Genomic DNA, 17887 nt, shown 5'->3' with positions numbered 1-17887 from the left:
AATTTGAATTGCTAATAGGCAGTCATGATGTCAATTTATTGAATACTACATTTTTTTTCTCTAGGAATTCCACCCAATCAGTTTTATCCCAGTTACATTAACACCGTATCTTGAATCAAGCATGCTCATTGTTTCTGAATATTTATTTACTTGTTTGGTAATCAGCCAATGATTAATAATCAAGAGCCTACTGTAAATTCATCTTTGTGCTAATGTAGAGAAAAAGATAGCACAGGAAATAAAATCCATTGCTTATCTCCCTGAACAACTTCTATTCCATATGAGAAGTCAAGAGAACTATAAATCAGGTTGTGGTGAACAAAACAAGGGTGTTCATTATGCAAGACAATTGTATACTTTTTACCCATATTAAAATTAAATTCAATTCATAAGCATATGGTGAGCATCCACTAGACACAAAGCTGTAATAAATGTGTGAGGCTGCAATAAAAAAAAAAAAAAAAAAAAAGGTCTGTGTACACCAAGCAAGAATACATTCATCAAAAGCTCAGTTGAAGTGGGAAGCCAGATTTGAAATGATGAGAGATTTCATAGAGGAAGTAAGACTAGAACTGGACTCAAAAAAGGTAAAGAATTTGGATTTTAACAAGCAACACAAGGTGATTTCTAGTTGTCACACAAACACAGAAGATTTGAAATTTGAATAGGTGAATTTTCATGTTCCATTGGAAAATAGGAGGTATAGGTTTTTAAAAAGACTATCTTACAGAAAATTTGAAAACTGGTGATAAAATTTTAAAGATGTAGTAGATAGTTTGGGGAAACAGATGCGGAAACAGTGGAAACAATGTCAGATTTTATTTTGGGGGGCTCCAAAATCACTGCAGATGGTGACTGCAGCCATGAAATTAAAAGACACTTATTCCTTGGAAGGAAAGTTATGACCAACCTAGATAGCATATTCAAAAGCAGAGACATTACTTTGCCAACAAAGGTCCGTCTAGTCAAGCCTATGGTTTATCCACTGGTCATGTATGGATGTGAGAGTTGGACTGTGAAGAAAGCCAAGTGCGGAAGAATTGATGCTTTTGAACTGTGGTGTTGGAGGAGACTCTGGAGAGTCCCTTGGCCTGCAAGGAGATCCAACCAGTCCATTCTGAAGGAAAGCAGCCCTGGGTGTTCTTTGGAAGGAATGATGCTAAAGCTGAAACTCCAGTAGTTTGGCCACCTCCCGCGAAGAGTTGACTCATTGGAAAAGACTCTGATGCTGGGAGGGATTGGGGGCAGGAGGAGAAGGGGACGACAGAGGATGAGATGGCTGGATGGCATCACTGACTCGATGGACATGAGTTTGAGCGAACTCCGGGAGTTGGTGATGGACAGGGAGCCCTGGCGTGCTGTGATTCATGGGGTCACAAAGAGTCGGACATGACTGAGCAACTGATCTGAACTGAAGATAGTTTGGATACTTTTAACTATTTTTAGGACAGTTTTAGATTTACAGGAAAAATAATTGAGATAACACACAGTTCATTTATACCCTGCACACAGTTTCCCTGTTATTAACAATTGATATGAGCATAGTGCTTTTGCTACAGTGATGAATCAATGTTAAACCACTGTAATTGTTAGGTAGTTGTTTAGACACTAGCAGCAATGAGATGACATAGTTGAAAAAACAAACAAAAATAAAAAAGAGGGAAATAATTAAGCTAAGCCCAAATCTGGAGAACCATCCTTGACGTAACAGCAAAGAGGTGATGGTGGCTAAAGACAAGAGGGGTTCAGTCCTGTTAGGCCCCAACCATCTGGAGATCTTTACCTGTTCTCACTCAGAAACTATGGTCAGATGGTGGGCAACTTATCCTGATAAAGAGGGAGCACATGACACAAGAGAACTTCTCCCAGCTACACATGCCAAGACTAGAGAGGCATAAAACCTCTAGTAACGCCAAACTCATTGTGTGTATGTGCTCAGTCATATCCGACTCCTTGTGACTCCAGGGACTGTAGCCTGCCAGGCTCCTCTGTCCAGGCAAGCCTACTGGAGTGTGCTGTCATGCCCTCCTCCAGAGCATCTTCCCAACCCAAGGATCGAACCCAGGTCTCCCGCATTGCAGGCGGATTCTTTACCTTCTGAGCCACCACATTATAATAAAATCTACATGTGGTTTTGTCCTCCCTAGAGTGGGTGTTTCTTAATCACTCAAGTGTAAGGCATGTACAATAATGATAACTTGTTACAGAACTCAAGACAGTCAGTCAAATAGAGATCCTCTGTCACTCACCCATTATCACTCTTGATTCCTCCCCATCACTCTCACCCAATGTCTCTGGGCAGAACAACTTTTTATAAGCACTCTTAAGCCCATATAGGAATGCTGGTTTCATCTCACAGAAACAGCCCACTCTCCCTCTGAGAGGATATCTCTGCTTTAACAAACTTTCCTTTGTGCTTAAGCGTGAAGCGATAGTTCACAAATTTTGCTTGCTATGGCAAGGTCTGAAGTTGCTGGCCCAGGTCTCCCATTGAACTCCTCAGTTGAAGCTCTCTGTCTGACACAATGCATGCCAAGCCAGTAATGTAATTAACTAAACTCTACTTTACTCAACATTTCTTAGTTATTACCATATATATATATGTCTATGTATATAAATATATATTTCTGTTCAAGATCCCATCCAGGATATTACATGATATTTAGATGTTATTGCACATCTCCTGGGCTTCCCTTGTGGCTCAGATGGTACAGAATTACATCTCCTTATGCTCTTCCTGGATGTGACAGTTTGGCAGATTTTGCCTGTTTTTGATGATTCTGGAAGATTTGAGGAATTTTGGTATTTTTTTAATATTCCAACTGGTCTTCAGTTGGAATTTATCTGGGTTTTTACCCCTTATAGGCAGGCTTGAGTTACAGATTTTAGGGAGGAAATCTATAAAGTCCCACTTTATCCCATCCTAACAAGGACACATGGAGAAGGCAATGGCACCCCACTTCAGTACTCTTGCCTGGAAAATTCCATGGACGGAGGAGCCTTTTAGGCTCCAGCCCAGGGGTCGCTAAGAGTCGGGCACGACTCAGCGACTTCACTTTCACTTTTCACTTCTATGCATTGGAGAAGGAAATGGCAACCCACTCCAGTATTCTTGCCTGGAGAATCCCAGGGACCGGGGAGCCTGGTGGGCTGCCGTCTATGGGGTTGCACAGAGTCGGACACAACTAAAGCGACTTAGCAGCAGCAGCAGCAACAAGGACACATACTATTAACTTCATTAGTAATATTAATAATGATAGTGATGTTGACCTTGATCACCTGGCTAGGAGGTTACTGTTTTCCAGGTTTTCTCATTGCTTATACCCTCTCCACCCCCATCCCCACTTTGCGTATTGTCTTCTTAGGAGTAAGAAGACAATATTGTCTACTTGAGGAGTAAGAAGACAATATTGTCTACTTGAGGAGTAGGAATTTATTCTCCTCTTCCATGAAAGCTGTGTACTACTCAATGTATTTGCAATTCTACTACAAGGAAGATTTGTCTCTCATCCTCCATTTATTTATTAACTCGATCATTTCTTTACATCAGTATGTCCTCATTTATGGTATGATATTCTTGTCACCTTGCTAGATAAAATTTCAGATTAAAATGATTTCTTTCATAGAGCATCTCAGGTACACATTGATTCAAAACTGAAGCTGTTAAAGATATGCTTATTATTAAGATCTTGCTTCATTTTTCAGGAATTCTAACCATACTTCTCTGTGGAGTTAAGTAAGGTATCTGTTCCTAAATATTGATTAGTGGTTAGGCCAGTTGAAACCCTGCTGACTTTATTAGCCATCAGAGGAGAATATATAAAATTGTTTACCTTAACTGAGGGCTTCCCAGATCGATCAGCGATAATGAATCAGCTGGCAACACAGGAGACTTGGAGATGTGGGTTCAATCCCTGGGTGGGGAAGATTCCCTGGATAACAAATGGCAACCCACTTCAGTAATCTTGCCCAGAGAATCCCAAGGAAAGAGGAGCCTGGCAGGCTACTGTCCATGGGGTTGCAAAAGAGTCAGACATGACTGAACAACTAAACAACAACAGAATAGCTTAATTGTAGGTCTTATACCACAATAAGACTTTAGGCCTTAAAAAGATGGCTGATATAGATGAGAAATGAGGGCAGTTTTCTTTCCCTTGAAAAGGAATTGTCTCAGGCTGTATCATTCCACATCCTCCAATCAGACAGGAGCATCTGCCTGTAACAGAGATAGAGGGAATTACTTGGCTGGCAAGGAAATTACAATACGGTTTAGGAATTGAGGTGCTTCTTGTTTACCAAGTCCTCCCAAAGCCTCTATTCTAATTCTCATGTTTCATTGGTTTTTGACCAATTTTCTGACTTTCATATGAGGGAAATAGAGTGGTGTATATGTATGTGTGTGCGTAGGTATGTGTTAGGGTTGGGGTTGTTAAGTGTGCTGTATGTATTTATGTATATGTATCTCTCAAACTACTTACTTTCAGGACTATAGGCAGAATACAATGACCTAAATACAACTGTACTTGTTTAAATGGTAGACATATTTGGGATACACCAATCGATGACTGTTTTATCAGACTTCAAGAATTATTTTGGAGGGCCTTGAGGAAAACTCTAAAACAAATAACTAAGAGAAATGTACTGTGAGAGAAGGAATTTAAAAGCATTAGCAAGTTGAGAAAGTGGTCTCTATGTTGAGTGGAGCTTTCTGAGATCAAAAGAATGTAATTTCAGAGAGCTCTCAGGCAAACCTGAAGACATGTACAAGACATGTACAAGGAATGAAGGTACTCAAGAGACTGATAGTCTGACTTCGATAATTCAACTTACCTAGATTATAAAATAAGTGGTATTTAACATATAGCTCCTTTTTCAGTATCTGTATAGTAATTCTGGGCTTCTCTGATAGCTCAGTTGGTAAAGAATCTGCCTGCAATGCAGGAGACCCTGGTTCGATTCCTGGGTTGAGAAGATCCACTGGAGAAGGGAAAGGCTACCCACTCCAGTATTCTAGCCTGGAGAATTCCATGAACTGTAATTTAATGGGCTTCCCAGGTGGCTTAGTGGTAAAGAATCTGCCTGCCAATCAGGAGATGCAGGTTTGATCTCTAGTGGGGAAAATCCCCTGAAGAAGGAAGTAGTAATCCATTCCAGTCTTTTGCCTGAAAAATTCCACGGACAGAGGAGCCTTGAGGGCTACAGTCTATAGAATCACAAAAGACTCAGACACAACTTAAAAACTAAACACCAACAATAAATTAATTTCATATTTTCCCCAAACTTCAGTAAAGTCTGAAGTTCCTTTGTGCTGTGTAGAAAAAAGGGAAGGAATAGCAAATGGATATAAACCTTGCTCAATATTAATTTCTCTGTGGCATCCAATGAGATGGATCAACCTTCTATCAAGGGAGTCGTGTCCAATATATCCAGAACAGCAATAGCTACAGAGTGAGTGAACAGCTACCTATGTCAAAATTGGGACAGCCATAAGAACAAAACAATATTGAGAAAGTAACAGAATGATATATAAGAACACAAAACTCACACTTAGCTCTGCCTCCATTTTAAATAATCACATATATTACTTCCCCCAGAAAGAAAGGAAAAAGAAGCACTTTGCTCACTTAGAGAAATAAACAATAACAACAACAAAACTGGGTCAAACTGAAATATGTCTCATATCCAAACTAAATAGAACAAATTTTTCTGACAAAATATCAAATCCATTTTGCTGTGATGATGTTTGAGGAAATATTGCAACGTTTACTAACAGCATAATCATGAAAGAAAAGCTGTAATTTTTTTTTTTTTTGTCATGAAAAGGCAGCTAGAAATTCAGTACATTTGATATTTTTTTTTTCTTTTCTTTTCCTTTTTTTCCCCAAGCCAATACTGAGGTCCAGCCTTGTTTTTAATTCCACTTACTTTCTTTCACTTGTCTATTTTCCTTTGGCAATCTCTGAGGAAAAGCTAGACAACTTTCATCCTTATTTGAATTAAATCATTATCCTAAAATAGAATCATATTTTGTCAGTCAACATCTCCAAATGTTTATTTAAATGGGCTCAAAGGGAAAGTAAATGAAGCCCATGAATACACTGAGACAACCAGAGTGAAAAATGTGGTTAGTGCTCATAAAAAGTAAGTGTACAAATCCCTGGTTTAGTGTGGTTGCAATAAACAAATCTGAGTATCTACAGGGTTTCATGAGCTCAACAGTTTGGGGCTTCCCTCAGCTCCACGTAACTTACATTTCAGATATATTGTTTTCTGTATATTGAGACTAAATATATACAGATGATCCCAAACAACACAATAAGGGTTTGAATTGCATCAGTCTACTTATAGGCACATTTTTTCAATAAATAATACAATAATATACAATCTGCTAATGACTGAATTTGTTGATGTAGAACCTTGAGTGGATTTTCATCTCCACAAGAGTTGGGCCCAACACCTGCATTGTTTAAATGCCTATATCATTTCAAATAATGGTATCACTAATGTAATTTAGATTGAGGTTAAGATTAGGCAATTAAGTAAGTCCATTAGACTGAAATAATCACTCAGCACAATCTTCTATTTTGATAATGAATATGAAAAACAGGTATTCTCTCAAGCAGTTGACAGCTTTTCAAAAATCTGAATGACCAATATTCTTAGTTTTTAAATAATGAATCTTAGCCTTCCAAAGTAAATGGAAAAATAGCACCAGCAACAATAATTTTTTAGACATGCATTTTCCAGTTGAAAACACCATAATTCGCAAAGGCATTCATCATAAGGGTAAGGTTGTAGAGATGATATTTTCCTCTGGACATCCTAAAAGATTTGGGGATTCTAGCCCATTTAATCACCAGAAGAAAAAGAAAATCCTCTAGAAATAATAGCTTGGAGATAATTCTAGTTGAAACAGGAAGCCAATATAAATCTGCCAAGATGGGACTAATATGTTGTTTCTTCACAGTGAAAGTTAAATTATGATCCAAGAAGTTCTAGACATGCTGTAATTTGGAGATAGCCTTATCAAAAAAGCCATAAAACCAAATAGTCAAGTAACTGGTTGCTATAGAAATTATAATACAAAATAAATAAATGAGACCTTCAAAAAAGCAAGATATAAAAAACATGCACAGGTATGGCATAATTCATAAGGATTAAATTCACATAAATTAAAAAATCTTGTTGAAGTATGAATGCTTGCACTCTTGCAAGTGTCAGGTGTTTAAAAGCTTAGACACACATGTGAAAAAGGCAAGGTAAAATAATATTCTTGTTTGCAAGATGGAGAATTCCATTCAAGAGTATAACAAAAGATGACATTTGTGTGCATATGAGTTATGAATTTGAATATTAAATATCAGTATTAATAATATGAAACCATCCAAGCACACATAATTTTAAGAAATCAGATCTTTATAAAATAATCTTTTTTTCTTTTCCTGTCACTTTCTTCTACTCTCTCTCTCTGCTTCTCTCTTTGTCTCCTTATCCATGTTGTCATCATTTTTACTTAGAATTCATCATGTTTAAAATGTTTTTTAAAAATATATCAGCAACTCCTGCAACTCAATTCCAGAAAAATAAACTACCCAATCAAAAAATGGGCCAAAGAACTAAACAGACATTTTTCCAAAGAAGATATACAGATGGCTAACAAACATGAAAAGATGCTAAATATCATTCATTATCAGAGAAATACAAATCAAAACCACAATGAGGTACCATTTCACGCCAGTCAGAATGGCTGCGATCCAAAAGTCTACAAGCAATAAATGTTGGAGACGGTGTGGAGAAAAGGGAATCCTCTTACACTGTTGGTGGGAATGCAAACTAGTACAGCCACTATGGAAAACAGTGTAGAGATTCCTTAAAACCTGGAAATAGAACTGCCACACGACCCAGCAATCCCACTTCTGGGCATATACACCCAGAAGAAACCAGAATTGAAAGAGACACGTGTACCCTAATGTTCATCTCAGCACTGTTTATAATAGCCAGGACATGAAGCAACCTAGATGTCCATCAGCAGATGAATGGATCAGAAAGCTGTGGTACATATACACAATGGAGTATTACTCAGCCATTAAAAAGAATATATTTGAATCAGTTCTAACGAGGTGGATAAAACTGGAGCCTATTATACAGAGTGAAGTAAGCCAGAAAGAAAAACACCAATACAGTATACTAATGCATATATATGGAATTTAGAAAGATGGTAATTATAACCCTGTATATGAGACAGTAAAAGAGACACAGATGTTTAGAACAGTCTTTTGGACTCTGTGGGAGAGGGAGAGCGTGGGATGATCTGGGAGAATGGTAGTGAAACATGTATAATATCATATATGAAACGAATCGCCAGTCCAAGTTTGATGCATTATACTGGTTGCTTGGGGCTGGTGCACTGGGATGACCCAGAGGGATGGTAAGGGGAGGGAGGGGGGAGGGGGGTTCAGGATGGGGAACACATGTACACCCGTGGAGGATAAATGTTGATGTATGGCAAAACCAATACAATATTGTAAAGTATTAGCCTCCAATTAAAATAAATAAATCTAAATTAAAAAATATATATATATATTCCACTACAATTAAATAGGTAAAGTAATATCATCTCCATTTTCAAATGAAGGAATATGAACTCCAACAGTATTTTAATTTGATACAAAATTTTAGTTCCAATTAGTTACCCTGTGTTGCTCTACAGAGATGGAAAGATAAATATTTTACTGTGCTTTCTTTGATAGTAATTCAGTGTTCCCAAAAAAAGTTTATAATGGATTGACTAAATTATAGAAAAATTAGTTTGTTTATGAGTGGATAATAATGATTTCAGAGGCTTTCTGAGTCTGAAAGGTATTGAAACATTTGTTGAGCACATTTAATATGATGCACCATTCACTTCTTTTGGATAAATACACAGAAGTGGAATTGCTGGGTCATAAGGTAGTTCTGGGCTTCCCAGATAGCTCAGCTGGTAAAGAAACTGCCTGTAATGCAGGAGACCCCAGTTCAAGTCCTGGGTTGGGAAGTTCCCCTGGAGAGGGGATAGGCTACCCACTCCAGTATTCTTGGGCTTCCCTGATGGATCAGACAGTAGAGAATTCTCCTGTAATGAAGAAGACCTGGGTTCAATCCTCAGGTCAGGAAGATCCCTTGGAGGAGGCCTTGGCAACCCACTCCAGTTTTCTTGCCTGGAGAATTCCATGGACAGAGGAGCCTGGTGGGCTATAGTCCATGGGGTTGCAAAGAGGCAGACACAACTCAGCACAGCACAAGGTAACTCTATTTTTAATTTTTTGAGGAGCCTTTATACTGTTTCCCACAAAGCTTACATCAACTTGAATTCCTAATGACAGTGTGCCAGGGTTTCAATTTCTCCACATCTTTGCCAACACTTAGTGCCTTTGGTTTTTAATAATAACCATCCTGACAGGTATGAGATGATGTTTCTTTGTCATTTTTATTTGTATTTCCGTGATGATTAGTGATATTTAGCATTTTTCCATATACCTGTTGGTTATCTGTATGTCTTTTTCAGAGAAATGACTCTGCAAGTCCTTGCTAAGTCGCTTCATCCATGTCCGACTCTGTGACCCCAGAGATGGCAGCCCACCAGGTTCTCCGTCCCTGGGATTCTCCAGGCAAGAACACTGGAGTGGGTTGCCATTGCCTTCTCCAATGCATGAAGGTGAAAAGTGAAAGTGAAGTCGCTCAGTCGTGTCCGACTCCTAGCGACCCCATGGACTGCAGCCCACCAGGCTCCTCCGTCCATGGGATTTGCCAGGCAAGAATACTGGAGTGGGATGCCATTGCCTATTGCAAAATCAGGTTATTAGTTGTTTTAGCTATTAAGTTGAAGTCCCTTATATATTCTGGAGATTCTCCTCTTATTAGATATATGCTGTGCAAATTTCCTATCCCAATAGCTGTATTTTCACCCTGTTGATTGTTTCCTTTGCTGTGAAGAAACTTGCTGCTTGACGTAGTCTCACTTGCTTATTTTTGCTTTTTTTGTCCTTACTTTTCATGTCATATTCATTAAATCATTTCAGAGACCAATTTCCAAAAGAACTGACCTCCCATGTTTGCTACAGCACTATATACAATAGTGGATAATTAATTCCAAACATGGAATAATTAACTCCAAATTATGGAAACTACCTAAATGCTCATTGACAGATGAGAAGATGCATAAAACATGGTATATACATACAGTGGAATACTATTCAGCCTTTAAAAAGAAGAACCTTGGCAATGTGTGACAACGTGAATGCATTTTGTGACATCATGCTAGGTGAAATAAGCCAGTGACAGAAAGACAAATATTGCATTATTTCAGTTATGTAAGTTCTCTAAATTAGCCAGATTCATAGACTCAATGAGTAGAAAGCTGGTTGCCAGGGACTAGGAGAGGGAGAAATGGAGAGTTACTTGCTAACATGCATAAAGTTTCAATTAAGCACAATGAATGAGCTCTAGAGAGCTGCTATACAACATTTTATATATAGCATAAAGTACTATACACTTAAAAAAAATTAGGAGGGTAACTCTCATGTTAAATGTTCTTACCACAACAAAATAACACAAGTAAACGAAAGTAAATAATTAAGCATTTGCTCTAAGTAATTTGACTGTAGGAAAACACATTTAAGGTAAGCTAAGTAACTAAAATGGCATCATGTTTTGACACTGTATTTTCACTGAGACCCAAAGGAACTAAAAATCTCAGAAAAAAAATGAAACTATACCTTAAGCAGCTTTTTATTTTATATGTACAGAAGGTATGCATGCTAAGCTGCTTCAGTCATGTCCCACTCTTTGCAACCCAATGGACCGTAACCCACCAGGCTCCTCTGTCCATGGGATTCTCCAGGCAAGAATACTGGAATGGGTTGCTGTTTCCGCCTCCAGGGGCTTTTGCGGACCCAGGGATCGAACTCATGTCTATTATGTCTCCCGTGTTGGCAGGCGCCTTCTTCACTACTAGCCGCCTGGAAAGCTCATATGTACAGAATATTAGACAATTAATATACTTCAAGATGAACAAAAAAAGCAAGCAAATCATTTTAGTTGCTGTGCGCCATAGATAGTATGGCGCACATACTATCTATATTGTATCTATTAAAATACAATATCTATATTGTATCTATTAAAACAAAGCCCTCCCCTACCCTTGCTGCTGATGCTGCTAAGTCGCTTCAGTCGTGTCCGACTCTGCGTGTCCCCATAGACGGCAGCCCACCAGGCTTCCCCGTCCCTGTCCCTGGGATTCTCCAGGCCAGAACAGTGGAGTGGGTTGCCATTTCCTTCTCCAATGCATGAAAGTGAAAGTGAAGTCGCTCAGCCGTGTCCGACTCTTAGTGACTCCATGGACTGCAGCCTACTAGGCTTTTCTGTCCATGTGATTTTCCAGGCAAGAGTACTGGAGTGGGTGCCATTGCCTTCTCCGTCCCAACCCTTGAGTCAGGATTAATTTCTTCAAGAATGAGGAAGAAAAGACTTAACATGAATTGTGAGATCAGGATGAGAGACAGGTGGAGAGACAGAGAGCGGAGAGAGAGAGATAGAGAGACAGAAACATAGAGAGATTGACTGATGTTACAGGACATGTAAGATCTATAATTTTTTTCATCACATGCAAGTACTTATGGTTTTACTGTTCTTTCATTCTGTTCATATTCTTAAAATTACATGTTTATTCTTAAATGTACAAATGTAAAGTGTTTTGTGTCAAACCCAGCTAAGTACCCTCATAAAATCCATCATTTTCTTACTCCTTATTACTAGAATATCATGTTTTGGGGGAAGCAGCAAAGAGCCCAGATTAATGATTTTGCAGGCTTCCATAAAACAATGAAAGGAGATGCAACATACTGTGACAAATAGATGTAAGTGGAAGTCTACCGCTGGAGTTTCCAGACAATCTGATTTCTGTTAATTTGGGCTCTTTGCTCACTGCAACCACCCCCGACCCCGCGGCCCCCCAGCTGCCTGCTGCTCCAAGAAACATGATATTCTAGTAATAAGGAATAAAAAAAAAAAAAAAAAAATGGTGGACTTTATGAAGGTACTTAGCTGGGTTGCCACAAAATACACTCGTAAGTTTAAGAATATGAACAGAATGAAAAAACAGTAAATGAAACCATAAATACTTGCATATGATGGATAAATATATATCTTTACATGTCTTGTTATATTAGTCAATCTCTCTCTGTCTATGTCTATCTCACCTAGCATGAGCATTTTGTCTTTCTTTATTCTTCTAAACTCTTCTGGTTTGTAGTGTCTTTTCAATGTTGGAGATTCCAAGCTACTTTTTGAATATGAAGAGAATGACCTTCCATGGAAGGTAGGTAAAATAGAAAGATAAAATACACTCATGTGTTGATGACATCATCAAGCTACATTTTCAGTCCTGGGTTGTTCATTAGATACTGGGGCATTGTTGAGCCAGGTGAGATAAAGAAACCCTTTTGATAAGTAAGTTACCTATGGCAAACATTTGATATTGGTGTTCTGGGGCCTTAAATGTTCTACTCTTAACCTAGGTTTCGGAGAAGGCAATGGCACCCCACTCCAGTACTCTTGCCTGGAAAATCCCATGGACAGAGGAGCCTTGTGGGCTGCAGTCCATGGGGTAGAGAAGAGTCAGACACGACTGAGCGACTTCACTTTCACTTTTCACTTTCATGCACTGGAAAAGGAAATGGCAACCCATTCCAGTGTTCTTGCCTGGAGAATCCCAGGGATGGGGGAGCCTGATGGGCTGCTGTCTATGGGGTCGCACAGAGTCGGACACGACTGAAGTGACTTAGCAGCAGCAGCAACAGCAACCTAGGTTTAGTCACATTAAAGAAAAAAAAATCTTTTTTGATCTTCTCATCTCATTCTAGGATGAGCATTTTTCTATCTTCCTTAAATGACATCTGTAGCATCAGAATAAATCAATATTTGTCCTTCTATTTATAAGACCCTGTCCCTCACTACTTCAAGATTTTCTCTAATTCTAACAGAGCCCAATAGAAAGAGAACGGTTAAAACACACATTAACACATAAATAAGCCCATTCTTTGGATGGTTAATTTTCTTTTGGAAAGTTTGCTGCCATATATAAAATGTTTTTAAAAATCTGATGGAAGTACTCAGTTGGAGCATCCCAGATAGACTCAGACCAAAAAGTATAATGGATTCAAGTACTTTTAACTCAATCTGCATTTCGTATTTGAATCATTTTTGCTCACTTGCAGTGCTTTTTGATAAGAAAAGATCATTGCAAGTAATGCATTTACATTGACATATGCTTACCTTAAATATCTTTGTTTCATTATGTTTAATTTACTAATGAAAAATTTTAGATGTAAGTGAACTGGAAATAAACTGAAATGTGTTAGCCTTGAAAAGTGAAAGTTAAATGTTAGGGATAGGCAAGAATTCTGGAGTGGGGAGTCATTTCCTTCTCCAGAGGATCTTCATGATTCAGGGATCCAACCCAGGTCTCCTGCACTGCAGGTGCTGGAGATGTTATTGCAACTGATAAAATTGCAGGTGGTTTCTTTCCCATCTGAGACACCAGGGAAGCCCTAATTAAGTGAAATCAAGTCTTCAAAGATATATAGACAGAATTGAAATTCCTGAAATTTTGGAAGTTATTTCAAGAGAAAATTAAGAAAATCATATATTATTATAAATACCAACTTTAAGTATTATTCTTATATCCTTGTGGCATTTGGACACTCTGAAATTCTAACAAGACTTTCTTTAATCTCTATGTTCCTTAAAGGGATATGTTATTTAAAAGACTGACATTAGAAATTAAAAAAATAAAAACTGAAGAAAAAAAATGAATAAATGAAAAGGAGTTTTTAAAAATAAATTTTATCACCAGACAGTACGCTTTTAAGGCAGAGAAACAATAGTCATACTCAAGGGATTCCGTAGTGGAAAAATTATACATAAAGTGCCTTTAGGACAGAATGTGACATGGACTATATATAACATGACCATTCTGATCAAGTTTAACCACTGCAAGTCTTTTCATATTATTTATAAAACCAATTACATGCTGATTCAGAAACCACATTTCACAGCTTGCCTTGTCAGATTACTGCATGATTAAGACTGGCCATCATTCTTTCTGTCTTCCTAATCAAATGGTCCAGCCATTGCCCAAGGTCAAATGAGTGAAAAAATGAAGTTCACTGTCTTGGCAGTGCTCTACTTCATTCTTTTGTCACAACTCCTCTTTTCCACTTAGGCAACCATGACCTCCATTCTGTTCTTTCCTGCTGATTCTTACTTTATTCCTGCCCTCGCCACCTACAGATGCTGCTATGAAAATTGGCTAACTCGTTATGGAACAGTTTCCAAGTGTCAGGTCTAACAAAAGATGCTTTGTCAATACCTTCTTACAAACATAGCATCTATACTGCTGAGAACTTTCTTTGACAAAACAAATGACAGGGTCTGGACTCAGATTGTGTAGATTCAAATTTATATTTCACTTTGTGTGATTTTGGTCAAGTTCTTACATTTTTGTTGAGGATATGAGTACTGCTTACCTCATAGGATTGTAAGAAATTAAATAATATTTAATACATAAAACTAGAACACTGGGTCTTGTACACTAACCATATTATTTTGCCAATCATAGTAGGAATATTATAGTGTAATAGAGGAGGAGTCAGTTACAGAGAAGGCAATGGCATCCCACTCCAGTATGCTTGCCTGGAAAATCCCATGGACGGAGGAGCCTGGTGGGCTGCAGTCCATGGGGTCGATAAAAGTCAGACACAACTAAGCGACTTCACTTTCACTTATCACTTTTATGCACTGGGGAAGGACATGGCAACCTACTCCAGTGTTCTTGCCTGGAGAATCCCAGGGACTGGGGAGCGTGGTGGGCTGCCATCTATGGGGTCCCAGAGTTGGACACGACTGAAGCGACTTAGCAGCAGCAGCAGCAGATACCTTAATAATACTAATGTTACTATTATTTTTAAACAAATTCATATGAGAGGAGTTCAGCCTGACATTTAAATTGTGTAGCAGTTTATGTGTTTGAAATTGTGGATATGCAAAACTGAATATAAAATAAATGTGTGACCACAGAACCTCACACTATCAACTGTGACTTGTAGGAGCAACAGGTTTTAACTCTTAGGTTTCAATACCAGTTCTTCCTTCTGAGATTGGGTGATAAATATGTTACTTTATGTCTGAGAGCTTCCATTTAATTAAACTGAGGAAAATATCACTTACCTTCTGTGTTGTGACATATGATAAGAACTCTGTAAATAGTGTATTATGCTTTTAGTGATTTGCCGTATTGTTGTTTTCTGGCCTTTTGCTGCCTTTGCCAAATCCTCAAGATATGTGGTAGGTAATATTAGACATATATATATGTATATGTATATGTATATAATATTACAATTGATAACATTGTGTACACCCCTCTAAATGATCCTTTTAAAATATTTTCCTTTTATTTCATAAAATGGAAAACATATCTAGATTCATTCCATGGTATTTTAATTAAGAAAATAATTTTACTTAAAACACAAATTTTGATTACACACTGAACATAGGGGAAAGATATTAAAATGTAATACATACAAATTGACTATGTGGCAGGCCTTTTAAATCCACCATCTCATTTTAATTATTAGACAAATATTTACAAAGATCTTAGGAGTTGGTAATACCAAAATGCAATTTTTTCAATACTTTTAATTAACATGAGATTAATGAATACAGTTTTTATAGGAACATCCCTTGATTAGTTTAGTGTGTTGTGCTGTATTCTGATTTGATTATACACTATTCCAAAGTATTGCAAAGAAAATATGCAGAGACGATTATCCTTTTAAGAAAAATAACCTAATGAGAGAACTCAGAGATTAGAACAGTAAAAAAAAAAAAAAAAATGTAGTCACTACTCAGTCCTGCACCCTCTGTAGGGTAGTAGACGCTACATAAAACCTATTAGGAAACATTTTCACCACCGAAGAGGTGTATATTTATTAACAGAGGTAATAAATTAAGAACATGTGAGAAAATTTCAATGGAAATGAAGCAGCAGGCTTACATATACTAAGTCCTTGAATCATTTCTCAAAAGACATGTAATCCATAAAATTATTGTCTACTTTGTTCTGGAGCAAGGCAAAAATGCACTATTCACTAAACTATCTTTGATAATATAAGGGAAGATTGATTTCATCTTTTTCCCTTTTCATATGAATAGTCATTCTCCCAGAGAATGCCTGGTGTAACTTAGTGTTAAAAAAGGTACAAATTTATGTGCACCATATGCTTCCTTGGATCTGCTTTATGGCAAAGGCTAAAAATTATTGCAGCAAAGTAGTGATTTGTGATCAAAGGGTACAGCCTCAGCTAGTTCACAGAAAGGGCTGCGTCTGCTCTGGACTAGAACTGAGTGAGTTCAGTCACCTGAAGTCACAGAAATTAAAACTGCCATCCCAAGACATTGAAAGGGCTGTTTCTACCTTTCTCAAGGATTCTGCAATTTTGTGCCTTAATTCTGCCACCTGCTGGTATGATAAAGAATTGAAAAGAGTTGACTAGATTTCAATGTGAGTTTTGCAGGAAACATCAAATTGTTTCAAATTACTTTGACAAAATAGCTCATGTTTTGTCAGCAAAGTTAATGTGTTTTCTTAGACTTTATGATTTCTTAAATAGTTATATAAATATATTTAGTGGAGGAAGATAAAGATTGTGTTTTATGTCAATAATTTCCTATTTTCCATAATTTGCTTTAAGGACTTGATGTTAAAAGATTTTCATTGTCAGGGACTCAGAAAATATGCAACTTATCAAGTAATTTTATAGGAAATTCAGGTAACAAATACATATGGCTTGCAAAACTAACAATTAAAAAAATAGTTTGTAAATTTCCTTGGTCTTGCCAGTTTCTTGGCTTCTCACGCCTTCTACGGTAATGTGGGCCAGGGAGTGTAGCCACAATACAGTCACATGAGAAGAAGCTATTGTGTTGTTGCTGTACAATAATCATACAGAAGAGGAGCTAAATCTGTGCTGAGAGAAATTATAGGGGCACTGTGTAATTATGGTTTGCAAGGAAACCTATATGATTATAATTTGAGGAATTTAAAGAAATTGCTTTCTTCACATTTGAAGACAAAATCTTTGTCTCATGAAAACTGATTCTTTTTCCTTTTCAGGAGAGCAAAGACAATTATATACTCAGAAACATAATTAGTACAATACTGATTAACAGCAAAAGGCATTTTAAAAGACCACTTATTAGTCATGCAGTTTTTTTCATTATGTCAAGAGAATATCTTCAGAAAAGGCAAAAGAATTAAAAATTCAAGGGATTAAAATATGTATTCAGTGTAGCTTGTGCCTTCTTTTTTAGCATTTTATCCAAATTAAAATTCTTCATGCTGATTAAATCGAAGTTAGATATATTTGTAAAGGCAGTCATATTTTCTCAGGCAGTTTTGCAAAAAGTGGAGCCTGAGGCGATGGCTTCTTTGATAGTACTCTGTTAAGCAGCCAACAGCCCAAGGAATAAGGATGGTGACACAATTTAAATGTTACTTATAGGTCACGAAACTTTGAAAAGGAAGTAGTACATTTCAGTTAATCATCCAGATATTTGTAAATAAATGACTATGTGGCACTGTCCAGAGGAAGTATCTGAGTATCTGATTGTCATTTGTAGTTAGGGTGACGAAAGGGAAGATTCTTAGGCAAACCAACAAAATAATGATCACAAGTTTTTGTTTGTATATTTGTTTTTAATACATTATAGCAGAAATAAACATTTAAATTAAGGATGGAAAAGAAATGTCAACTTACTTTTAAATTGTTTAAGTATGACATTGAAAAATCAT

This window comes from Bos indicus, chromosome 12, assembly GCF_029378745.1.
Source record: "Bos indicus isolate NIAB-ARS_2022 breed Sahiwal x Tharparkar chromosome 12, NIAB-ARS_B.indTharparkar_mat_pri_1.0, whole genome shotgun sequence".
In the NCBI taxonomy this organism is placed as follows: Eukaryota; Metazoa; Chordata; class Mammalia; order Artiodactyla; family Bovidae; genus Bos; species Bos indicus.
This window is presented reverse-complemented; position numbering follows the sequence as displayed.